The following is a 27,107-nucleotide window of genomic DNA, read 5'->3' as shown; positions in this document are numbered from 1 at the left end:
GTTTATTGAGATCCCACCATGTGGTCAGCATTGTTTTAGATACATGAAAGAGAGCAATGAACAGGAGTCTTGGTTGTCATAAAACATCCACTGCAGTGTGGGCACAGAGAGTAAAAGTAAACAACAGAATACATAACACATTTTCAAGGAGTTGGTGCTAAGAATAAAACACAGCAGCATATAAGCCTAGAGAATAAATGTGGGGCAGGGAAGTCTCTTTTAAATAAGTGATCAGAAGAGATCTATAGTGAAAGGAGAACAGAGGCTGTTTTAATCAGGCTGCCACAACAACACACCATAGACTGGGGTGACTTAAACAACAGAAATTTATTTTCTCACAGTTCTGGAGGCTAGGAGTCCAACATCAGAATGCCAGGATAGTCTGTTTCTGGTAAGGAATCCCTTCCTGGCTTGGGGACAGCTGCTGTGTCCTCACATGACAATGAGAGAGACACAGAAAACTCTGTTGTTTCTCTTCATGTAAGGGCACTAATCCCATCATGAGAGTCCCACTCTCAAGACCTCATTTTAATCTATCTCCAAAAGGCCGCTTCTCCAAACACCATTAAATTGGGAGTTTAGGCTTCAATATATTAAGGGTGGGAGGACACAATTCATTCCATGGTGGAGCCCTGAATTATGTCAATGAGCGAAAATCTGATGGAGGAGGTACTCCAGGTGGAGTGCCATGAAGCAAGAATCAGTATGGAGTATTTGAGGAATGGAAGGCCAGTATAGTTAAAACAGAACGAGAAAGTGGGAGAGTGATAAGGGCAAGGTTGGAGAGACAGACAGGGGCCAGATTATGGCAAACATTATAGAAGCAGTGAGGAATTTAGGGATTATTTTGAATATAATCCAAGTAAATAGATGGATTTTGAGAAAGAACATTACTTAATGTAATTTATGTTTAAAAGAAAATCACACCCCACTGCTGTGTGGAGAATTGACTGAAGTGGGAACACGAGTGAAAGCATCCCTGTTTGGAGGCTCTTAGAAAAGTCTAAGTGGGAGATAATGATACTAGTTTAACAGTAGTGGAAACAGTGACGGGTGATGAGACTTAGTATGTATTTTGAAGGGAGAACCAACAGGACTTGCTAATAGAGTAGGTGTTGAAAGTAAGAAAAAGAAGAGTGAGATAAAGAGAGCAATGAAGGCTTATTTCTTAGTTTTGTCTTCAGCAATGACATAAACAGTGACACTGTTTGTTGAGGTTAATTAGAATTAGACATGGAGTGCAGACATGATAAGATGGAAATTAAGGGTTCAATTTAACATACAAAGTTTGAGATATCTCTTAGCTATCCAAGTAAAGGCTTAATGCTGAGAAAGCCAATGGAAGGGTTACAAATGAACATATAACTTGGAAGCCGTCAGCAAAGATGTGGTATTTAATTATGTGGAACTGAATGAGGTCACTTAGGAGAGTCTAGAAAAATAAAGACTGTATTAGTCTGTTTTCACACTGCAATAAAGAAACTACCTGAGACTGGATAATTTATAAAGGAAAGAGGTTTGGCTCATAGTTATGCACTGCTGGAGAGGCCTCAGGAAACTTACAACCATGGCAGAAGGTGAAGGGGAAGCAGGCACCTTCTTCACAAGCAGACAGGAGAGAGAGAGAGATTGAGAACCTCAAACACTTTTCAAACCATCAGCCCTCATGAGAACTCTGGCACTATCATGAGAATAGTGTGGAGGAAACCGCCCCCATGATCCAATCACCTCTCACCAGGTCACTGCCTTGACACACGGGGATTACAATTTGAGACGAGATTTGGGTAAGGACACAGAGCAAAACCATATCAGAGGCCAACAGGTGAACTCTACTGCTGCACATTTAGAGACTAGTAATAGGAGGAAAAGTTATCAAAGGTATTGAGGAAAGGTTAGCGGAGCTGTAGAAAGAAAACCCAGGAGACGGTTCAACCATGCCATACTCTGCTGAGAGCTTAAGGTAGAAAAGGACAGTAAATGGATCACTGTACTTGACAAAATGGAAGCTAATGGCTACCTCCATTTTTAGTAGACTTTTAGTGGTATGATGGTGACAAAAAACTAATTGGAACAGGTTAAAGAGAAAATAGGAGAAAAGAAAGTAGAGAAAGACAGTAGAGACATTTCTTTCAAGTAGTTTTACTCTTGAAAGGGATCAGAAATATGTGGCGGCAGCTAGAGACAACAGTGGGTCAAGGGCAGATTTCTCAAGATGGAAAATAATAGCAAGTTTGTATGCTGGTGGAAATCACTTGGGAGGGGAGAACTGATTAAGGCATAAGAGAAAAGAGACACAGAGAGAATAACTGTAAGAAAAAAGAAGTTGAGTAGGCAAGAGTGGATGGAATCCTGTGCCAAAGGAGAGAGTTTGGACATATACAATATCAGAGAGAATTCATTGAATCCAATAGAAGAAAAGTCAGGGTGTGGCTTTACATGCAGGTATGTTTTGAAAATTTGTTAGGCGAAAGATGGACTAGTTTTCTTCTGAATGAAGGGGGAGAGATTGAATTTGAGGTTTGAAGAGAGCAAGTGTGAGGTAACTATCACAGTAAATGAGAAAGTAAAGTTGTATCTTTTATATAATACAATAAAAGTAAATTTCTTTTGAAACTTAATTCCCATTTGCAACATTGTTTGTATAGATAATTATTTCAAATAATGTCCCGTATAATAAAGTCCACATTTCCAAAAGTATAACTTTGCTGCTATTCAAGTAAGTGAAGTATTCCTTTCTTACAAAACTAATACTACACTAATGAAATTTGGCAAATAAAATCCACCAAGTTGCTCATCACCTCCTATTAAGTAAAGTCTTATTATATCTAATACTCTCTTTTTTATTAAGGAACTAAAACCCTGTTAACCATATTTAGTCTGTTTTGGATGAAGAAAGTCCACAATTTTCAAGCAAGAAGCAATTATTTTAAAGAAAATAAGTTGACAATAAAAAGTCTCTATCAGGTTCCAGCCCCAACTGAGGCCCAGAAGGACTGTGTGGATGCGCAGAAAGAACACTTGGGGGGACCATAGGCAGGTGAATATGGTTTTGTTCAGCAGCAGCTCTCATCCATAGCTTTCTTACACTGGCTCCCTCACACTGTCTGCCCTGTGTCTGCTGCTTGAGGCGGCAGCTCTGACACACAGCTGCACGGGTGGCTCTTCCCTGCCTTCAAGGTCAGTAGCTTAACTCTTTTTCTCTCTGGGCATGAGCACAAGCCATGCCATGCCATGCCATGCTAAGCCACGCTGTGGCTCCCCTCTGTCCATTGGCAAGATGGACGGTTTTGGCTCAGTCTCTTTTTCTGGGCACCAGAGCCTGCAGAAGAGCCCTGTTGGGTCAAGTCAAGCCCTGTGCAGTGTCAGCAGGGCAATTATACCTTTTACAGACAATAGTGGCCCAGAGCCAAGCCTGAACTTACACAGTTTATGGAACAAGTGGAGGTGTGTGCCTGCAAGTCAAACTCACTGAGCCACGCTGACCTGCATATCTGCCTCGGCCTATTCCTTGACCAAAGCACATCCATGTGCCTTACAATCTCAGTAAGGTGAAAAACACTCATTGTCACTGTATTTTCTAGAACACACACTAAACTTGAGCATTGGAGAACAAAATACCCTGGGAAGATTTCCCTGAAAGTTTTAATAAGAGTACATACACATGAAGAGGTCCATTTATGTTTAGATTTATTTTTCTATTTCTTTTTCATTATTATAATTGTTAGGTTCACAATTACACCAAATGTCCCTCTTGGGGACAGATTCCAGCCCACGCTGAGGCCTGAGGGGAGTAGGTGGATGAATGGCAAACAGCTGAAAGAACCCTCGGGGGGCTGTAGGTAGGTGAAATGTAGTTTTATTCAGCAGCTCTCCCATCAGCAGCTTACTCACATTAGCTCTCTCACTGTCCACCTTTATCTCTCCTGCTTGCTCCAGCTCTGCAGCTCCTCTCAGCAGCTGCTTCCCAGGCACAGCTGCACAGCCAATCTGCAAGGTAAGCTCTCCCTTACAGTTCTAGCAGCTCAACTCTTTCTCTCTCGCCACAAGCTGATTCCTGACTTCCCCCTGCCCTGCTTCAAGGTGACCAGCTCTTCCTTACAGTGGTCAGTAGTACTACTCTCTCTCTGGGGACCAGAGCGCATGCCATGTCGAGCCAGGCCATACCCTGGCTCTCCTCGGTCCATCTGCAAGATGAATAGTTCTGGTTCTCTCTCTCTTTCTCTGGGCTCCTGCAGCTCCTGTACAGCATTAGCAGGGCAGTTGTACCTTTTACAGACAATAGTGGCTCAGAGCCAAGTATGAACTTACACAAACAGGTTACATAACAAGTGGAGCATGCACCAGTGCACCAATCCCGCCAACTTATGCATGCCTGGATGTCTGCCTCAGCCTAATTCTCCCCTAACGCATACCCATGTACCTTATAATAATAATGGAGCTTTATCAATAAATACAGAACAAATTAAACATTGAATATTATATAAATATATAAATGTTCCATGAACAATATATTATTAGAATCTCATTTGTTTAGAACTTGTCTTAGCTACAGTTCTAGTTTATTTAAGTCACTTTCTATATATATAAATATTGCTGTCTTGTCTTCTTTCTACAATCACCATGGAATTATTTGAACTGGGAAATGTCCAGTGAACTCTATATTACACTCATATTTAGAATATGCAAAATCTGGGTTAATCTGTACATTCAGTTAGGACTCCCCGAGCAGTTGACTCTGAGCCAGGGACTAGCCTACAACAAGTTTGCTGGGAAGTGCTGTAGGTATTATCAGCTGGAGGAAGAGAGAAGGAAGCAGGATTGAGCAGAGGGTGAGGTTGTGATGCAGTACATTCTCAACAAAGTCCTCAGCTGAAACTGTGAGAGCACTGCAACTAGGATGGCTTTTCAGAGTTGTGCCCAGCTGGGGAGAGGAAGAGAAGCCTTTGCACCCACCTTAAGCACCAGACACTGAGTATGAATTGCTCCTGGGAAAGGGACATAATTTGCACAAGGCAGTTCTCTTCAGATGAGGACTATTTCCAGCTGTGATCTAGCAGGCAGCAGTACTCCTGGCAGCTGGAGGAAAAGCCCTTCAGTTCTAAAGGAGGAGCAGTGGGCAGCACATTGTCCACTACAAGAGTAAAGATCATCTTAGCTCCATTGTAAAATTGAGAAAAAAAAACCGATAGTTTTAAGGGTTGCCTTTGAAAATGCAGAATCAAATCAGTTCTTCTTACAGGTACAGTATGTTTTGTGGGAACAGGAGTAAGTAAAAGATTTTTGTTGTTGTTGTTTTGCTCTGAGTATGTGTTGATGTGTTGACCTCATAGAGTCCAGAGAGGTCCTGACCAGCAGCTCAGAGCTCAGAACTCTAATATGCACAAGATTCCCTATAATCACAAGAGGACTTGGATGGAATGTGATAAGTGCCACCTTTATCTTTGAGGAAAGGCATTTATAGGTCAGTGCAGGAGATTAACTGCAAATTAGAGGACGACTAGTAAAGAGTCAGTAATTTGGTGGTCTCCACTCCCCTCAGGGACACAGGATATTGAGAATTATCAACATAGCTATCCACTGTTGAAAATCTAGAGAATGTGACCTGAATAGTAGTAGTGATGATGTCAGTAGTAATAACATTAGTTTTAGTAATAGTAGTAGTAGAGGTAGTAAGTCATGAATATTTTCTATAAACCAGACATTGTATTAAGGACCGTAATCGAATTACAAAAAGTAAAATAATTTCCAAGGCTACCTGCTGATGACAAGCAGAACTAAAATTTGGCTATCTGTCTATATTACTCCAAAATATTATTTTTACTACATAAATGATGGTCTAGAAAGAAGGTTTTAAACACAAATTCCTTCAAAAGTTACACAAATAAAAATGGGTGAAGTAGGCTGCTGTTATGGTTAATATTGAGTGTCAACTTGATTGGATTGAAGGATGCAAAGCATTGTTTCTGGGTGTGTCTGTGAGGGTGTTGCCAAACATTAACATTTGAGTCAGTGGACTGAGAAAGGCAGATCCCTCGATCTGGGTGGGCACAATCTAATCAGCTGCCATCATAGCCAGAATAAAAGCAGGCAGAAGAACATGGAAAGACTAGACTGGTTTAGTCTTCTGGCCTCCATCTTTCTCTGGTGCTGGATGCTTCTTGCCCTCGAACATCGGACTCCAAGTTCTTCAGCTTTGAGACTTGGACTGGTTTTCTTGCTTCTCAGCTTGTAGACGGCCTATAGTGGGACTTCACCTTGTGATCCTGTGAATCAGTACTCCTCAATAAACTCCCTTTTAATATACATCTATCTTATTAGTTATATCCCTCCGGAGAACACTGACTAATACACTGCAAATAACTTGCATTGCACGTATTATGTGAGTAATGGAAGCTCAGATAAGTTGGAGAAAGGAGATAAGTAATACTCAACTCCCATCAAGTGTTACTGAGAGGTGACAATGTGCTAGCAGGCCTCACTCTCAGCACCTCCTCGGCCTCCACGCCCACTCTGGCGGTGCTTGGGGAGCCCTTCAGCCCGCCACAGCACTGTGGGAGCCCCTCTCTGGGCTGGCTGAGGTCGAGCTGCCTCCCTCTGCCTGCCGGGAGGTGTGGAGGGACAGGCTTGGGTGGGAACCCGGGCTGCCAGCAGCGCTCACGGGCCAGTGCGAGTTCCGGCTAGCGGGGTGTGGCACCCCGAGCCCGGCGCAGGGCGCGGGGCGTGGGGCACCAGGCACCGCATGCCCGGCGCACAGAGTGGCCAGCTGGCGCCACCGGCCCAGGGCAGTGAGGGGCTTAGCACCCCGGCCAGCAGCTGCTGAGGTTGCACCAGGTCCCCCAGCAGTGCTGGCCTGCCAGCGCTGCACTCAAATTCTCACGGGGCCTTAGCTGCCTCCCTGCAGGGCAGGGTTCGGGACCTCCAGCCCACCATGTCTGAGCTCCCCCTCTGCAGTGGGCTCCAGTGCCCGAGCCTCCCCAAGGGAAGCTGCCCCCTGCTCCGTGGCTCCTGGTACCATGGACAGCCCAAGGACTGAGGAGTGCAGGCGCTGCTCTGGACTGGCAGGCAGCTCCGCCTGCAGCCCTGGTGCAGGATCCACTAGGTGAAACCAGCTGGGCTCCTGAGCCAGATGGGGACTTGGAGAACTTTTATATCTAGCCAGAGCATTGTATGTGCACCAATCAGCACTCTGTATCTAGCTGATCTGGTGGGGACTTGGAAAACTTTTATGTCTAGCTAGAGAATGGTAAATACACCAATCAGCACTCTGTGTCTAGCTCAAGGTTTGTAAATACAGCAATCAGTACTCTGTGTCTAGCTCAAGGTTTGTAAATACACCAATCAGTACTCTGTGTCTAGCTCAAGGTTTGTAAATACACCAACTGGTACTCCATATCTAGCTAACTCTGTGTCTGGCTAACCTAGAGGGGACTTGGAGAACTTTTCCATCTAGCACTCTGTGTCTAGCTCAAGGATTGTAAATGCACCTATCAGCACTCTGTCAAAACAGACCAATCAGCTCTCTGTAAAATAGACCAATCAGTGCTCTGTAAAATGGACCAATCAGCAGGATGTGGGTGTTGTCAGATAAGGGAATAAAAGCAGGCTGTCCTAGTCTGCCAGCAGCAACGCTTTCTGGTCCCCTTCCGGACTGTGGAAGCTTTGTTTTTTTGCTCTTTGTGATAAATCTTGCTGCTGCTCACTCTTTGGGTCCATGCTGCCTTTATGAGCTGTAACACTCACCACGAAAGTCTGCAGCTTCACTGCTGAAATCAACAAGACCAAGAACCCACCGGGAAGAATAAACAACTCCAGATGTGCTGCCTTTAAGAGCTATAACACTCACCACGAAAGTCTGCCGCTTCACTCCTGACAGCAAGACCATGAACCCACCAGAAGGTAGAAGCTCCAGACACATCTGAACCGTTTGAAGGAATAAACTCCAGACACACCATCTTTAAGAACTGTAGGCCGGGCGCGGTGGCTCAAGCCTGTAATCCCAGCACTTTGGGAGGCCGAGGCGGGTGGATCACGAGGTCAGGAGATCGAGACCATCCTGGCTAACATGGTGAAACCCCGTCTCTACTAAAAATACAAAAAACTAGCCGGGCGTGGTGGCGGGCGCCTGTAGTCCCAGCTACTCGGAGGCTGAGGCAGGAGAACTGGCGTGAACCTGGGAGGCGGAGCTTGCAGTGAGCGGAGATTGCGCCACTGCACTCCAGCCTGGGTGACACAGCGCGAGACTCCGTCTCAAAAAAAAAAAAAAAAAAAAAAAAAAAAAAAAAAAGAACTGGAATACCGCAAGAGTCCACGGCTTCATTCTTGAAGTCAGTGAGACCAAGAACCCACCAATTCCGGACACATTACCATTTGGAAATGTGGGCCCCATCTGACCAAATATACCAACTTTTCAAGAAAAGCAAAACATATGCAGTGTAATGTAAATTCACCCCTTTACTACTGACTTAATTTGAAAAAAATAAATAAATGTTACACAAAACATGTCTGGAACAAGATTCAACTACTTCTGAATTAGAAAGAGTTTGCTATTCTAGATGCCAATCTGTTCTGGATTGGATTGGTTGAATTATAACCATAAAGCAAGAACTCAAAGAAAAAGAGGATAGAAGGGGAGCTTCAGTGGTAAACCTGGAATTAAAGCAAAACCATGGAAGAGATCTCAGCAGGTGGCCAACCTTACTAGTCAAGCAGCAACAACATAGATGAACTTGGCTAAGAGTGGACTAGATCAGTTCGACAGCAGTGGATCGAAGCATAATGAACACTGGAGGCAGCAATTTGTGGGGTTGGAAGACATTTTGTCTCTATCATCAAAGAATATTGCCAAAAAAAAGTAAAAAAGCTTCAAGAGTAGCTCATTAGGCCACATGAGGATTTGGCAGCTCTGAATATGGCCCTAGAAATTGGTAGGAGAAATTGACAGCTGGATTGTTGCCTTTGAGTTAAAACAATCAGGCTGAGAAGATCCTGGAGCAGCTGCCACTTGGAAACTTCATTGAGCAACCTGAAATAGGAGGAAAGCCTGGGCTTTGAACTCAGATGAATCTCAGCTGGTCAGAGCTGACTTGCAGGATAGTGAAAGAGTTAGAAACAAATGTGTGTATAGGTACTTGAACAGAGTTTGAATTTAGGCTAACTTTGGACTGAATTCAGTGAGTGGTATGAGAAGGGGCTTATGCAGGGCAAAAAGGAAACCATCCTAAGCAGGAGAAGAGGGATAAAAATATTTCCACTGACTCAGACCTGAAGACATGAAATGATCAAGTCTGAATTATAGCATCAAAAAGTCTGAGCATTATTATGGAGGACAGCAACAAATTAGCTGATTTAAATATTAGCCAAAACTAATACAAATTAACTCCTAACCACCCTCTACTGCAAACTGTTAGGCACTCCCAGAAAGAATGAAATGAGAGCTAGATACATTTTGAGTGGGCAAGATGATTAAGAGGAAAGATTTTTGCCCTAGGAGTATCAGGCCCTAACCATTTTCATTATGTTTTGAGGACATCAGAAGTTTGGGTTTGGTGAGAGGATAGAGAGGTTAAAAAAAATGTGAAAGAAGGGAGAATACCAACAGCCAACTTTGCACATTGATAATATTGCCCAGACCTAGTCAGTATCAAATAATTCCTTTCAATGGCCGTGCCCAGTGAATCAAAGAGTAAACGAATCACCCAGAAACGTTTAATCATTTTTAAGAATCTCTACCTCTAAAAGAGACACTGAAATATTATGGAGACAGCCTGAGGCTGAATATGACAATACCTGGATTCTGGTCCTAGTGACCACTTACCAGTCATGTGACCTTGAACAAGTAGCTTAACCTCCTGATCGTCAGTATCTTTTTCTGCAAAGCGGAGATAATTAGACCTGCTTGTCTTTCCCATACAGTTATCAATGAAGTTTTAGTTGAATAATAAATGTCTCAGAAAACTATAAAATCCTGTGTCGGTATGTCATTCTAATAGTTTTGTTCCTACAAAATAAACCTCCTTAAAACTTTACTTTGTTACTGTCACTCACACTCCGTACATTTGAGGATGATCCATTGTCTAGAGAAAAATAAGTATCTTGAAAGCATTCATATTTTTGACTTCAACTATTCACTGCTGAATTCTCCATACTAACAAACAAATTTTGTACTATTATGGCCTAGTGCTTTTACTCAATCTATTAAATTGACTCCAGAAAAAAAAAAAAAAAAAATTCTTCAAGACTCAATTCAGTTTGCCTGCCTTTTCAGATGAATCTAGCCCATAATGATCTCCCTTCTATGTGAATGCCAAAAACCTTTACTATTGATACTGTTAATTTAGTAATTCATAGTTGTCTAGGTTTTTTAACCAGTTTTCTAATGCTTTTGTGCTCTTTTATGTCATACATTGTTAAAATCTCCCTCTGATTATGTCTTATTTCCCCAACTATACTATATGTAAATTGAAGATAGCAGGGACTATCCCCCTCAACATATTTCTGTTTCTCCCATCAGTTAGTGGTATTAACATAATAGAAGGCTGCTAAACAGCTGAATGTATTTCACTGCTGCCATTGCAATCACTGAACTGTAAATCTGCCCTGCATTGCAAAGACCCCTAGCTTCACAGCCACAACACACTGCAACTGAGCTTGGCCACTCAAGTGCAAAATCTCAGTCACAATATCATTTCAGAACTCACTTCACTGATCATAGCTCTGTCTGTGATGTGGCCCAGGACATATATTTAGATTGCAAGGCTGCATACCATCATCAGGAACTGTCAGGGCAAAGTCTTGCCTATGCAGTAAGTATTGCCATAAAATTCAACTTTTCTTGCCATCTCTTCCAATATTTGTTATCCCAAATGATTATCAAGAATCAATCACTTACTGATCTGTCTTCTCTGCCCCTTGACTAAAAAATGGTACAGGCCGGGCGCAGTGACTCACGCCTGTAATCCCAGCACTTTGGGAGGCGGAGGCGGGCGGATCATGAGATCAGGAGATTGGAGATCGAGACTATCCTGGCTAACACAGCGAAACCCCGTCTCTACTAAAATTACAAAAAATTAGCCAGGTGTGGTGGCAGGCGCCTGTAGTCCCAGCTAAACTAGAGAGGCGGAGGCAGGAGAATGGCGTGAACCCGGGAAGCGGAGCTTGCAGTGAGCTGAGGTTGCGCAACTGCACTCCAGCCTGGGAGATACAGTGAGACTCCGTCTCAAAAAAAAAAAAAAAAAAAAATGGTAGAGCAGAGACAAATGGACAACCAAAGTGTATAAGCCCCGGACATTTACTTCCTCATGTCCCATCTTTCTAGCCTGGTGATGCCCAATACCATACCTCCTAGCCACATATGACAATAAGCACATGAAATATGGCTAGTGCAACTAAGAAATGGAACTTTTAATTTAATTTTAATTTATTTAAATTTATAAACTGAAGCAGAATGAAATGGTTTTTTGTTAAACACAACTTTATAATATGACCAAGATTACTTTTCGTTTATCCATTGAAAATTTAGCATTCAAAGTAAGGGGTGCTGTAAGTATAAAACACACACTGGAGTTTGCAGATTTAGTATGCAAAAATACATAAAATTGCTTTAATAATTTCTATGTGATGACTAATTGAAATGATATTTGGACACAGCGGACTACACAAAAACATATTATGAAATTGACTTCATGGCTTCTTTTTTTGCTTTTTTAATGTAGCCACCAGAAAATGTACTATTAGATACATAGCATGTATTATTTTCCTATTGGATGGTGGTCCTCTAGCTCATCACCTGGTACATAGAAAGTGTGAATAACTAAGAATATTACATACATTATCCCACTTCATGAATTCTGTTTTATAGATGAGAAAATTGATGTTTAGGAAGATGAAATTACATCACTATTACATAGCTGGTAAGTGATGGAGCTAAGGTTCATACTTAGATTTGTTTCTCACTAAAGCCCATAATGAACAATTGATTGATTGGGACATTTACCTCCTTGCATTACAAAACTATTGCTCTAATATGATCAGAAATTTATTTTTCTTAAATACAGCCAAAATTGACTAAGCAATTACAAACAATGAAAAAATTCAGGCAAAAGTTGGACAAAAACCCAATCTGGATTGTTTTCAAAACAGAATCCAAATTGTGCCAGTCAAGAATATGATAATAGAAAAACAAGGAGGAAACAACTGACAGAAACACAGAACAAGCAAAACTCAAAGGAGGTATTGGTTTAAATATTCCCCCAAAGAACTGTTGCAAACATGTACCAAAACAATAACAATATTATTCATTTCTCACGGTTTTGTCATTTCATTCCTGAAGGAAGTTTTCCAAGCAATTCAGAGTCTTGGCCAACTGGCCTTCATCAGAATAATGAGTAGAGTATTGGTATATTTTTGGAATCCGAAGAATTGCTCCACAGGAGGCTAATTATTTGCAACTTGAATTTATACCCACTTCACATTAATTTCTGTATCTTGCCAGGCTTTCAAACTGCCTTTAGAAAGTAGCAGTGGCAGTGACATCCGACCAGATTCCTGATGCCACTTCAGAGACACATTCTCATGCAGAAATGGAGTATGATCCTGTCATCCATTTTGGAAATCTGAATTTTTTTCTACAACCATAAAATGGTATGAGTAAGGCTGGTAAGTGAGACTGGCTTAACAGTTTATCATGTCTTTGGAGGTGTTGATTCTTCAAGTATATTTCCTGAGCAAATAATCTAACAGTGCTGAAACTCTATATCTGAGCTCTATAAATTATTGACCAGCACTATCAAGCTCAAATAAATCCCTTTGAACATTTTTCCCAACTACAAATACTCTCTCTCTCATACACACACACACACACACACACACACACACACACACTTGCAAGTATATCTTTGCACCAATATGTATCTTTACTTATACGGGTTTTGCTTTGCATTAGGACAGAAATACTTCTGTGAAATAAATCAAGAGTATTATTTGAAATCAAGTTACATGTCATTTCATGTAGTGATACTAGGTGAGCCCAGATTCTCTTTGGCACTGTTAGCCCTATCCAGAATTGTAAAAATATGCTCCTCTTTCAAGTGGACTAAAATCAGTTTTCTTTCTGAAATCTAGAGTGTACCTACCCCGATGTAAGTCACACATGTGGTTAAGTTACATTTTCTCACAAGAATTATTTACATTTTCAGAAGAAACTCTTGAAGCCTAGAAAGATTCATGATACACAGGAATGAATATGTAACAGTATAAATTTCAGACAGACAGACAAATATCAGTGATAAAATATGAAAACAGAACTATTTCCTCCCCAAATGGTGTCATTTTGGCTGCTACTTACTCACAATGACAGTCCTGCTCTTCAGAATCCCACTTAGTTGGAAATTTACATGGACGTTTCAGTCCTCCAATCAATTTTCCCTCCCTTTTTCCTTCTTTCTTTCCTTCAAGGGATATTTACAGTGAATGCGACATATGTATTTCCTGCACCAAGCTCATGTGAACATACACCTTTTGGATGTGGGTTTAGGTGGTATGTATCCGCATAAGGAATGGTCAGAGTAGTCCAACTTTAAGCTGTTTGAAAACAATGGCAAATAAAGAAAAATAGATGCCCAAGCCTCTCTCCTTTCTGAGAGTTTCCCAAATATCCCTGAACTGAAGCTGGAATATTTCAGCTCTCTTTGAAGCCACTGCTGCTTGTTTTGCTCCTGCAGCTTTCTCCAGCTGCTGTCACATCTGTGTGAGATCACAGCAAGCTTGGCTGCTTTAATACTTTGGTATCTGTTATGTTAGCTCCTGCTGGAACCTGGCACCTCAACTCTTCTATCAGCTCAGATCATCGTCATTACCATCCAGGCTGACCTCAGTCTCAGCCAGAGGCTCTCATGTAGTCTCCCTGTTAGAGGCACATCTCGGGCAGTAGACAGTCACAAACTACTCCCCACGGCTGTGGGAAGAGGTTACATATGACTGCTAAGCTCAGTCATATTTTATCAAAGCCTTTGATCTCTGGTTTGATCTTTGCCAAGATCTGTGACACAAACAGGTCTTTGCTCACATGGCAACTGGTGCTTACTAACTCAGTTCCCTTTTTTTTACTTTGAGCATCCTGCTGTCTGTATATTAATGCTGTCTAACACTAAATGAAAGGTCGAAGTAAAAATAGGCCCTTTGTGATAGAAGACATTTTTCCTTTCACCCTATTGGCTTTTTCCAGGGCCCCACACTTTTGCAAAGCTTTTCTTTGTACCTGCCTGAAGGGCATCATTAGATCGTTTTCTGTCAGTTCCTTTTTTGTCTTGCAATAGACAAATTTTAGAGGGACTCTAAGGTAAAATAATGTTGTATGTGTTGCACATTAACTTTATTAGATAAACATTTAATATTTTAAACAGTTATCATGTGTAAATGAAAAATATTTTACCAAGAAATGACCCAAAACTATCTTTCTCTGTGTGTGTTGTGTATTCTGAATGGCTCTTGAAAAAAAAATAGTTCTGTTTAAAGGAATAATTAAAACGATTGTAATGAAGATAATTCTGAAAACCTAGAAATGAAAGAAGTCAGACACATTGGATGGGATGAGGAAAACAAAATCACTCAGAATATCAACACCCAACAGGGGCAAGGATTGTGCACTTGACTCCTGGGGAATGGGAAGCCCTTCTGGGATTTAAGAGTAAGAATGGAAATGCCAGAAGCACAGAATCATTTAAATAGTGACAGTAGGCAGAAATGGAACAGATGAACCGCTTAAAGGCAGAGGGTTTCCATGAAGAGAATCATTCAGGTAAAGACTAGGGCAGCAGTGGAGGGGGAGAAAAAAAGCTGCAAATTTAAGTGAGGTAGCAAGATTTGGCAATCGATGTGGCAAACAAAGGGCAGGGATATTTAAAGCTCTCACAGGGAGTTTGAGTTTGGATGTCAAAGAGAAAGACTGAAACCCAAAGTTGCTGCCTCCTATAAAATACTATTAAGGAGATAAAAACAGTGGGAAAGACATGTACAAAAATAATAATAACATCTTACCCTAGCTCCAACATCAGCCATTCTGACCATCACTGGGCCTTATTAAGCAGGTAAAAACGTTTAAAAAAAGACTGAAAGGCATTCCAAATTTAAGAAATCTGTAGTTTCAAATACATAAGAAAAACACGATCAGAATACAATACAAACAAAATAAAAAAGGCATTATCACACAATGGAACCAGGCAAGAGATTAAGTTACAGATTTGGCCACTGATTGACCCAGCTTTTTACCTTTTATTTTGCCATAATATAATGGGTCATAAACAAGAATGATGAATAAGAGCAACATGCAGTAGGACATTATAAACTGGACTTAATATCTGAGTAACCTGGGACTTATTGTCAGTTCAGCAGCTAATCACACGTGGACCTCCTGGCTTTCTTAACATCGCCTCACCTAATTGCTGTACCTCAGTGGCTACTGCTTCTCAGCCTTTCTCTTCAGCTATTTCCCCTGCTCAAAAATCTTAATTTTGGAGTATACTAGGACTTATTCCCCAGCCTTCTCTAAATACTCTCCCTTTTTAAGAGATACTATCTTGTCCCATGGCTTCAAATACCATCAATATACAAAATGATCCTCAAGTTTCTATTAAATATTTCTAACTCTGAAATCCTCATTCAGCTCCAAGCTCATAATCTTACTGAATATTTCTATAAATATATCTAATAGATATCTCATAGTTAATGGGTCTAGTACTGAATTCTGGATTTCTCCCCAACCCATCTATTCTTTCCCCAGGCTACCCATGCGTTTTAGTCCATTTTCACGCTGCTGATAAAGACATACCCAACACTGGGCAATTTACAAAAGAAAGAGGCTTAATAGGATTTACGATTCCACGTGGCTGGGGAAGCCTCACGATCATGGTGGAAGGCAAGGAGGAGCAAGTCCCGTCCCGTCTTACATGGACGGCAGCAGACAGACGGAATGAGGAAAACGAAAAAGTGGAAACCCCTGATAAAACCATCAGATCTCATGAGGCTTATTAACTACCACAAGAATAGTAGGGGGGAAACCACCCCCCATGATTCAAGCATCTCCCACCAGGTCCCTCCCACAACATGTGGGGATTATGGGAGTACAAATCAAGATGAGATTTAGGTGGGGACACAGAGCCAAACCATATCATTCTGTCCCTGGCCCCTGCCACATCTCACGTCTTCACATTTCAAAACCAGTTATGCCTTCCAACAGTCCCCCAAAGCCAACTCATTTCAACATTTACTCAAAAGTCCATAGCATGAAGACTCATCTGAGACAAGGCAAGTCCCTTCTACCTATGACCCTGTAAAATCAAAAGCAAGCCAGTTATTTCCTAGATACAATGGGGGTACAGACATTGGGCAAATATAACCATTCCAAATGGGAGAAATTGAACAAAACAAAGGGACTACAGGGTCTATGCATGTCCTAAATACAGTGAGGCAGCCAAATCTTAAAGTTCCAAAATGATCTTTGACTTCATGTCTCATATTCAGGTCATGCTGATGCAAGAGGTGGGTTCCCATGGTCTCGGGCAGCTCCACCTCTATGGCTTTGCAGGGTACAGCCTCCCTCCCGGCTGCTTTCATGGGCTGACACTGAGTGTCTGCAGCTTTCCTAGGCACGTGGTGCAAGCTGTCAGTGGATCTGACATTCTGGGATCTGGAGGACAGTGGCCTTCTTCTCAAAGCTCTACTAGGTGGTGCCCCAGTAAGGAATCTGTGTGGGGACTCCGACCCTACATTTCCCTTCTGAACTGCCCTAACAGAGGTTCCCCATGGGAGCCCTGTCCCTGCAGCAAACTTCTGCCTGGGCATCCAGGTGTTTCCATACATCTTCTGAAATCTAGACAGAGGTTCCCAAACCTCAATTCTTGACTTCTGTGCACCCACAGACTCAATGCCACATGGAAGCTGCCAAAGCTTCGGGCTTGCAGCCTCTGAAGCCACAGCCCAAGCTCTACATTGGCCCCTTTTCAACCATGGCTGTAGTGGCTGGGATGCAGGGCACCATGTCCCTAGACTGCACACAGCTCAGGGACGCTGGGCCTGGCCCATGAAACAACTTTTTCCTCCTAGGTCTCCAGGCCTGCGATGGGAGGGGCTGCTGTGAAGACCTCTGACATGCCCTGGAGACATTTTCCCCATTGTCTTGGTGATTAACATTCAACTTCTCATCACTTATGCAAATTTCTGCAGCCAGCTTCAATTTCTCCCCCAGAAAATGGGTTTATCTTTTCTATCAGATTGCCAGGCTGAAAATTTTCTGAACTTTTATGCTCTGCTTCTCTGATAAAACTGAATACGTTTAACAGCACCCAAGTCACCTCTTGAATGCTTTGCTGCTTAAAAATTTCTTCCACCAGACACCCTAAATCATCTCTCTCAAGTTCAAAGTTCCACAAATCTCTAGGGCAAGGGCAAAATGCCACCAGTCTCTTTGCTAAAACATAACAAGAATTACCTTTACTCCATTTCCCAACAAGTTTCTCATCTCCATCTGAGACCACCTCAGCTCAGAACTTATTGTCCATATCTCTATCAGACTTTTGGTCAAAGTCATTCAACAAGTCTCTAGGAAGTTCCAAACTTTCCCACATTTTCCTTTCTTCTTCTGAGCCCCAAACTGTTCCAACCTCTGCCTGTTACCCAGTTCCAAAGTCACTACCACATTTTGGGGTATCTTTTCTGCAGCGACTCACTCTACTGGTACCAATTTACTGTATTAGTCTGTTTTCACGCTGCTGATAAAGATATACCCAAGACTGGGCAATATGCAAAATAAATTTAATTGGACTTACAGTTCCACATGGGTGAGGAGACCTCACAATCATGATGGAAGGCAAGGAGGAGCAAGTCCCATTTTATATGGATGGCAGCAAGCAAAGAAGAATGAGGAAGATGCAAAAGTAGAAACCCCTGATAAAACCATTAGATCTCCTGAGACTTATTCACTACCATGAGAACAGTATGAGGGAAACTGCCCCCATGATTCAATTATCTCCCACTGGGTCCCTCCCAAAATACGTGGGAATTATGGCAGTACAATTCAAGATGAGATTTGGGTGGGGATACAGAGCCAAACCATACCACCATCTCAGCTTTCCAGCCTTACCATCAACCTAGATAATCAAGCAAGAATTTAGGAGGCAACCTTGATTTCTTTCTTTCTCTCATCCCCGATAACCAACCCATCACATATCCCGTTGAGTCTATCTTCAAATATATCCTATAATCATCCATTTCTCTCAAATTCACATCTGTCACCATAGTCCATGATGTCATCACATCTCATTTGACTAAAACGGCCTACTAAGTAATCCTCCTTCTGCCAGATGATCTTTCAGAAATATCTATCAGATCAATCTCATGTTATGTATATGTGTACTATATGTAATATACATAACATGTGGTAATATAAGTACAAAAATGTTTCAATAAAATTTAGAATAAAAGGCAACTTAGCAGTACCTAAAAACTCTCCATGATCTGGTTCCACTCTCCTCTTCAAGCTCATCTTGTGATGCTCTCTCTCCTGCTTATTCATGAGGCTTCAGCCACGCAGGCCTTGGTTTTGCTTTTCTTCATGTGCTAAATCTTCACTATTACACTTGCTATTGCTCCATTTAAAATAGTATGTCCCATATCTTTGTAAGCCTAGATTCTCCTTTTCTTTCAGTTTGGTGTTTAGTGTCACCCCTGAAAGGACTTTCGTTAAACACCAAATCTAACATGGCCAATCCTCAACCATAGTCACTCTACCACAACCTCCTGGTTCTTACATATAGGTTCACCACTCTATTCTCAGCAGCTGGAAAAGTGCTTGGCACAATGTAAATGTCCCAGAAATATTTGTTACTTAACTAGTCTGGGCCTCAATTTTCTCATTTTTAAAATTAAAAGCTATATTAGATGACTCTCAATTTCATCCAGTTCTATCATTTATTTTAAATAACTTGAGCAGATAAAAGTTTTATAGATGGACTCCCAGGTTAAACCAATGTAGACACTTAATAAGTGTTTGCTAATAAATAAAATTATATCTAAGCTAGTATTTTGTACATATGTAAAGATGTAGTCACCAGAGCCTCTGACACATTGCTCTTTAGGGTTTAAAAGGGAGGTTTGATTTGCCTCCTATTAATTTAATTGAATTCACCAGAGTAAATGTCACCTCAGCAAAAACCTCACAAAGACAGTGAGAGCTGACATCCAGCTGGTAGGCATTAGTACTACAATATGTGTTGTTCACGAGTAGCATCTTTTCGGATTGGTCAGTCTCTGTATCATATGGAGGTTAATATTTTGATTCTCACACATCTCCAACCCATGACTCTATTTAAGCCTATCAGTTCCCAGAACTTATAAACAAGGATCTCAGCTAAGGTCTTTCAGTTAAGATTATACTAGGCAACAATGGGCACTAAGCCAATTCACTATTCTAAACCAAGGACCAGAAAAGAGTGCATGGAGAATATTGGTCGTATTTGTTTACAGCATATTTGACTTAATAAAATGAGCACCCAGTTTTTCCTAAAAGTTGATTCCCTATTGATGGGATTCAGTTTGTGGAGGTTTGTGGGTTTTTTTTCTTTTAATCTTGTTTCATATTTTTCTGAATTGAGTTTTGATGAGCCTGTTCTGCCTCCTAGAAATACTTTCTCAAGTTATTACACACTTGGTGGTATTACTTGTATCCATCGGAACCACAGCAGAGATGCATTTGAGAAAGTGATTTAAAGATGTTATTGCTTCCATTTGTTTATGAGTTTACTGAGGAAAGTCTGGGCATCATACGGATTTCTGCTATATCAAGAATTATTTTGTCTTTAAAAAGTTCAAATGATGTTGCATAATAGATGATTTTTTTTTTGTGATCTTTTCTCGGTCTTCTCAAAAAATATTGGAAATAAATAAAATCTAATTAGAACAGGAAGACTGAGGAATACTTAGGCTCAGCATTTCAGTACAGCAATGAGTCAGCTTTATAATTATTTTAAAGTGTCAGAACAATATGTCTTCATATCATTACAATAACTTAAACATTAAATAGTATTCACTGCCTACTGTAAAATCTCACCATATGTAAAAATTCTATTCATAATAAAATTTCTTCTTAAATATCTGGACTCATTAAAAATAAAACAGAGAATATATATTTTTAAATGATAGAAATGTACAATATTTTAAATGAAGCTTAAAGTTCTCAAAATTGTATTTCTCTTCAAACCTTAAAAGAACATTGAAAATATTTTGAAAATCACTCATGAATCATGATTTCCTTTTGATGTTATTTATTAGTGAATAACATGTATAAGGTATCACTTTTCACTGTAATTATGTATCTATATCTTATCACGAATGGTAGATTGTGAGTTTCTTGGAAGAAGAATTTAGATTTCATTGCTCCTTACATGCCCCTATATTGCACGGGAACTTGTACATGACAGGCACTCAATTTAAATGAAGGTATGAAATTCACAATACTCTTGTTTTGCTTATGAAAAATTAATGAGGCTACTTTAATTCAGTTTTGAGGTTTTGACATTCAAGAGACATTGGCCAAACAAATCCCTTTCCCTAATAGGTATTCATACTTATATTTCTGGAACTGTTGCCATTACAAATAGCAATAACTTCAGAAACATCAGAAATAAATTGTGGCAATGCCAAACACTGAGATTCAGGGTAGACCCATCAGTTCACAGTTTGGTCTGAAAAACTTTTTCTACTTTAATAAAAAATAACCTATCAGGAAGTCCAAAAATGGACTAATTTTCCCAGTATCTTTGGTATTTGAAGTTAACATCAAACTAAAGCTCTCACAACCTCTTCAGACGAGTGTTGACTCCCTGGTCCCATTACAGATCCAATGGGTTTCTCTATCATAAAACATGAACTGAGGTTACCTAAAGTTCTCATTTTACTATGTTAAGTGAGTAAGCCAAACTGGCTTAGAATGCCTTTTTTTATAATTGTAGAGAACGCAATAACAATAAGTACTTTGATTTCACAAATGTTAAATAGAAATGTAAAAAGTAAGATAAAATAAAATAAAAACCATTGTGGAAAGTAGAAATAAATAAATTGCTAAAGAATAGAGCATTATCTCCTAAAGTCTTCAGGAAGGGAGACAGAAAGAAAGGAGAAATTTTTTTAATAAAAAAGAATAAGGTGATATATTCCAAGGGATAAAGAAATTAGAAGACATTAAAAAATATTAAGGGGACTGACTACTGAAAAAGCAAAAGAATTTCCAAACGCTTTTAAATGACTTACAGGAACAAGCACACTTTCAAATACCTGTTAGAGAGATCTTACATGTTCATAAATAGGAAGACTCAATGTTGTCAAGAAATTAGTTCTTCCCAATTACTTCTATAGATTCAATGCAATTCCAATCAAAATCTCAGCTAGTTATTTTGTGGATATTGACAAAACAATTGTAAAATTTTTATGGAGAGGTAAAAAATCCAGGATAGCCAGCACGGTATTGAAGGACAAGAACAAAGTTGGAGGATTGACACTACCTAAATTCAAGACTACTATAAAGCTATAGTAATGAAGACAATGTGGTGTTGATGAAAGAATGGACAAAGGGATCAATAGAACAAAATAGAGAGCCTAGAAATAGATGCACATAAATGAAGTCAACTGATTTTTAACAAAGGAGCAAAGGCAATACAATAAAAAGAAGTGTCTTCTGCAGATGGTGCTCGAACAACTGGACATCCACATGCAAAAAGGAAAAAAAAAGAATGTAGACACAGATCTTAAACACTTCATAAAAATAAATACAAAATGGATTCTAGACATAAATATGAAATGCAGAAGTATAAAACTTCCTATTGTTTCACATTGTTACAAGCATTTACAGTTGTCAATGTTCTGGTTTTTAGCCATTTCAATAGGTTTGTTGTAGTATCTCACTGTTGAAGTGAACCTTTTTTAAATATGCTTATTTGCCTCCTATGTTAAAAAGATAACATAGGAGAAAACCTAGGAGACCTTGAGTGTGGGAATGACTTTTAAGATACAATACCAAAGGTACGATTCATGAAAAAAAAATTGATAATCTAGAATCTGTTACAATCAAAAAGTCCCTGTGAAAAAGACAATGTTAAGAGAAAGAGATTGACATAAAACATTTGCAAAAGACATGCCTGATTAAAGATTTCTAGCCAAAACATACAAAGAACACTTAAAACTCAAGAATAAGAAAACAACCCAATTTAAAAAATAGGCCAAAACCTTAACAGACACCTCACCAAAGAATATTTCAGAGGCAAATAAGCATATTAAAAAAAGTTTCACTTCAACAGGGAGATACTACAACAAACCTATTGAAATGGCTAAAAACCAGAACTTTGACAACTGTAAATGCTGGTAACGATGTGAAACAATAGGAACACTCATTCATTGCTGGTAGGAATGTAAAATGGTCCAGCCACTTTGGAAAAAAGTTTGGCAGTTTCTTACAATACTAAATGAACACTTATCACATGATTCAGCAATTCCACTCCTTGGTATTTACCCGGAAGAGTTTTAAACATACATTCACATGAAAACTTGCATACAGATGTTTATGGAAATTTTATTGATAATTGCAAAAACTTGGAAGCAACCAAGATGTCCTTCAGTAGGTGAATGGATAAAGAAACTTTAATATACCAGGCAATAGAATATGATTTAGTGCTAAAAAGAACTGAGGTATCAAGCCATGAAAAGACATGGAAGAAACTTAAGTGCATATTGCTAAGTGAAAGAAGCCAGTCTGAAAAGAGTGCATACTGTATGACCATATGAAATTCTAGAAAAGGCAAAACTATAGAGACATTAAAGTGATCAATTGTTACCAGGGGTTGGCAGCAAGAGGATAGGCAAAACTCAGAAATCAGTGAAACTACTCTCTGTGTGATGCTATAATGGTGGATACATGTCATTAAAAATTTGTCCAAGCCTATAGAATGTGCAACACCAAGAATGAGCCCGGGCGGGGCTGCAGTAGCTCACACCTGGGATTGGGCTGCGGTAGCTCAATCCCAGCACTTTGGGAGGCCGAGGCTGGCAGATCATGAGGTCAGGAGATCCAGACCATCCTGACTAACACAGTGAAACCCCGTCTCTACTAAAAATACAAAAAATTAGCTGGGTGTGGTGGCGGGCACCTGTAGTTCCAGCTACTCTGGAGGCTGAGGCAGGAGAATGGCCTGAACCTGGGAGGCGGAGCTTGCATTGAGATGAGATTGTGCCATTGCACTCCAGCCTGGGTGACAGAGAGAGACTCAAAAAAAAAAAACAAAACAAAGAAAAAGAGTGAGCCCTAATGTAACTATGAACTTTGAATGATAAAAATGTGTCAACGTAGGTTCATAAATTGTAACAAATATACCACTCTAGTGAGAGGTATTATTAGCAGGGGAGGCTATGCATGTGTGGAGTTAGAGAATAACTGAGAAAATACTGTATCTTCTGAATTTTGCTAACCTAAAACTGCTGTTAAAAAACAACAAAAAAAATTAAGCATTTAAAAAAATTACATCTTTAATGAAAAATGTGAAGATAAGAGGTTTTCATAGCAACTCCTTGAATTTAGGATATTAACATATAACTTTGTCTACATCTATATACATATAATGAATTGAAAATTAAATATGTGAAACTATCATTTATACAGTAAATTTTCAAATTTTATTTGGTGACATTAGGGAAATGCAAATTTAAAACCACAGTGAAATAATTCTATACACCTATTCGAATATCTAAAATTCAAAAGACTAATAACACCACAGGTTGACAAGAATGTGGAACAATGAGGACTCTAATTCATTGCTGAAGAGAATGCAAAATGGTACAGCCCACTTTGGAAAACAACTTTACAGTGTCTTATAGAGTTACCATAAGACCAAGTAATTCCACTCCCAGAAATGAAAACATTTGTCTCCAGAAAGATACGTACACTGTATATGAATGTTCATAGAAGCTTCATTCATATTTACTCAGTTTCTGCCCTAGTGGGTATACCAAAGTATATTTCTAACATTAATTCTTATGGTTAACATCAGCTTCCAGCAGTTACTTCTCCACAGGATTTCTCTTACTTTAGATGCAACCTGCATGACTTAAGAGTTATACACATTTATGAGAGGCTGGCTATAAATTCAAAGGTTCCCATGACTTTCTCACTAATTTACAAAACAAAAAGCCTCACAAAACTCACTAAAAGTACTATACTTACAAATAAGGTTTTATTATAAAGACTATGCTCAAATAAAAGAGACTCATTGGGGAAGGCATGACTTCTCTCTGTGCGTCAGAGCGCATTGCCCTCCTGGCATATCAACGTCTTCACAAAAGACGCTACACCAAACCTTTAGACCTTTTTTTTTTCTTTTAGATGAAGTCTTGCTCTGTCACCCAGGCTGGCGTGCAGTGGCACGATCTCGGCTCACTGCAACCTCTGCCTCCCGGGTTCAAGCAATTCTCCTGCCTCAGCCACCAGAGTAGCTGGGATTATAGGCATGTACCACCATGCCCGGCTAATTTTGTACTTTTAGTAGAGATGGGGTTTCACCATGTTGGTCAGGCTGGTCTCGAACTCCTGACCTCGTGATATGCCTACCTCGGACTCCCTGTTTAGAGTTTTTATCAAGGTCTCATTATGTAGGCATGATTGATTAAACATTGGCCTTGGGCTTGAACTCAGTCTCTAGGTCCTATCCCTAGAGGTCAGGAAGCTGGAAGTTCTAACATTCTAATCATGTGCTTGACCTCTCTAGTGACCAGCCCTATCCTGACATAATCTAGCTCTGCCACTTTCACCGCTATGAGTCACCTCATTAGCATAACAGAGGTATCTCTATCACTCAAAAAGGCCTAAGGATTTTTAAAGCTCTGTTCCAGGAACCAGGGACATATACTATATATATTCTCTTTTATACCACGGTACCTAAAACCTGAAAACAAACGAAATATCCATTAATCCATTAATAAATAGAGAATAAATTACTGACAAACACACTGGGATGAATCTCAAAAGCATTATGCTAAATGAAGAAGCCAGATATACAACTATATATTCTATGATTCCATTTGTCTGAAATTATATAAAACACTGAGCTAACAACTATAGTGATAGGGGTTTGGGAGTGGGATGCGAAGACAGAACTGGCACTGAAAGAGAAGAGGGAGGAAACTGTCTGGAGAGATAGAAATGTCCTTTCTTTTGATTATAGTTGTAGTTACACAGCATATAACATTTGTGAAGACTGGTCAAACAGCACACTTGAAATGAGTAAGTTTATTGGGCATAAATTTTACCTCATCAAAGCAGATAAAACTTGTTTTTAAAAAAAGTTAATTGGTTAGATGTGATATCAAGCCTCACAGACAAAAAAATGAACATTTCGATTCACTTTTCTGAAAAGAAGTAAAAAAAAAAAACTTTTACTAACCTAAATCAGCATCAGTAAAGATGAGCATTAACATGATTTTTAAATATGAATAGATTAGAAAAAGAATAGCACAGTACTAATGATGCACAAAGAAAGGCGTACTTTCTACAACATAACCAAAAATCACGAGTAAGCATTTAAACATGGCAAAGTAGTAAAACAAAATTAGACTTCACTGAAATGCATTAAAAACTGTATTATGATAAGATTTATCAAAAATTGAAATGTGAAAAAAACTACGTATTATGATAAGATTTATCAAAAATTGAAATGTGAAAACAAACACATATCTCTGACAATAATGAAAAAACTTTTAACTGGTTTCATTCATCATTTTCTGATATAAAATCTGTTGGGAGCAAGGGAGGAAGTGACTTTATTATCATTGACTATTTTTATTAAGCTCACCAATTAAATAGGCATCTCTAAAGCACATAAAAAGGCATCTTTGGTCTACTTATTCTTAAATGGTATTATGGTGATAATGATGAGAGATGCTAATTGTCCACAGTAAGAGGAGTCCTGAACACCCTTTGTTCAATTTCAAGCACCTCATTATTAAAAATTTGCAGACTTCTATAAAAAGTCATCAGAAGGGCTGAGGGCTAATGTAATTCATTCATATGAAAAGGTCAAAAGAACATCAAGGATGACATACAATTAATCCTCATTAATTTGGCCTCAGATTATTCAAAGTTGGGGCTTTACAGAAGTTGGGGCAAACCTGGACTTTGAAACAGCCGAGACATGGATGAGTTGCATTAAATGATGTTCAGGGCTTACTGCGTATGGTTAAGAAAAATAATTTTTAAAAGGCAGAATAGTCCATTATGAAGAATTTTGGGACAGAACAATTGTGTAATGTCTCATGGTGGCCTTATTTTTCAATGTTGAACATACGAAAAACAAAAACAAACAAACAAAAAACCCCTAAAACTTTGTATTTTAATTGCTCAGTCAGGAATAATTTGACGATGTCTAGAAAACTGGTTAATACTAAGTACATTTAAAACTAGCTAGTGTGTAAATTCATTAAAAAAGATCATGGTGCCCTTATTCCTCAATTTTGAAAAAAAAAATCCCCAAAACTTTACATTTTAATCACTTAGGAATAATTTTATGATGTCTAGAAAATTTGTTAATGCTAAATACATTCAAGCCTGGCTAATGTGTAAAGCATAATGCTAAGGTATACATTTATAATAAAAGAGTATTTTCCAAATAATTGAAAAATGCATTGCCTCCATCTAGGGACACATTTCCTGGATTAAAAATAACAAGAGGCCGGGCACGTTGGCTCACACCTGTAATCCCAGCCCTTTGGGAGGCCTAGGTGAGAGGATTACATAGTAAGGAGATTGAGACCATCCTGGTAAACATGGTGAAACTCCGTCTCTACTAAAATACAAAAAATTAGCCAGGCATGGTGGTGCGCACAATGTAGTCCCAGCTACTCGGGAGGCTGAGGAAGGGGAATCAATTGAACCTGGGAGGCAGAGGTTTCAGTGAGCTGAGATTGCACCACTGCAATCCAGCCTGGCGACAGAGCAAGACTCCATCTCAAAAAAATGAAAAATAACAGGAAAACTGGATTCATAATCAAATGACTGCTTGATGAGAACAGAGTTAGAACAA

Source organism: Macaca mulatta, chromosome 5, assembly GCF_049350105.2.
Source record: "Macaca mulatta isolate MMU2019108-1 chromosome 5, T2T-MMU8v2.0, whole genome shotgun sequence".
Classification (NCBI taxonomy): domain Eukaryota; kingdom Metazoa; phylum Chordata; class Mammalia; order Primates; family Cercopithecidae; genus Macaca; species Macaca mulatta.
This window is presented reverse-complemented; position numbering follows the sequence as displayed.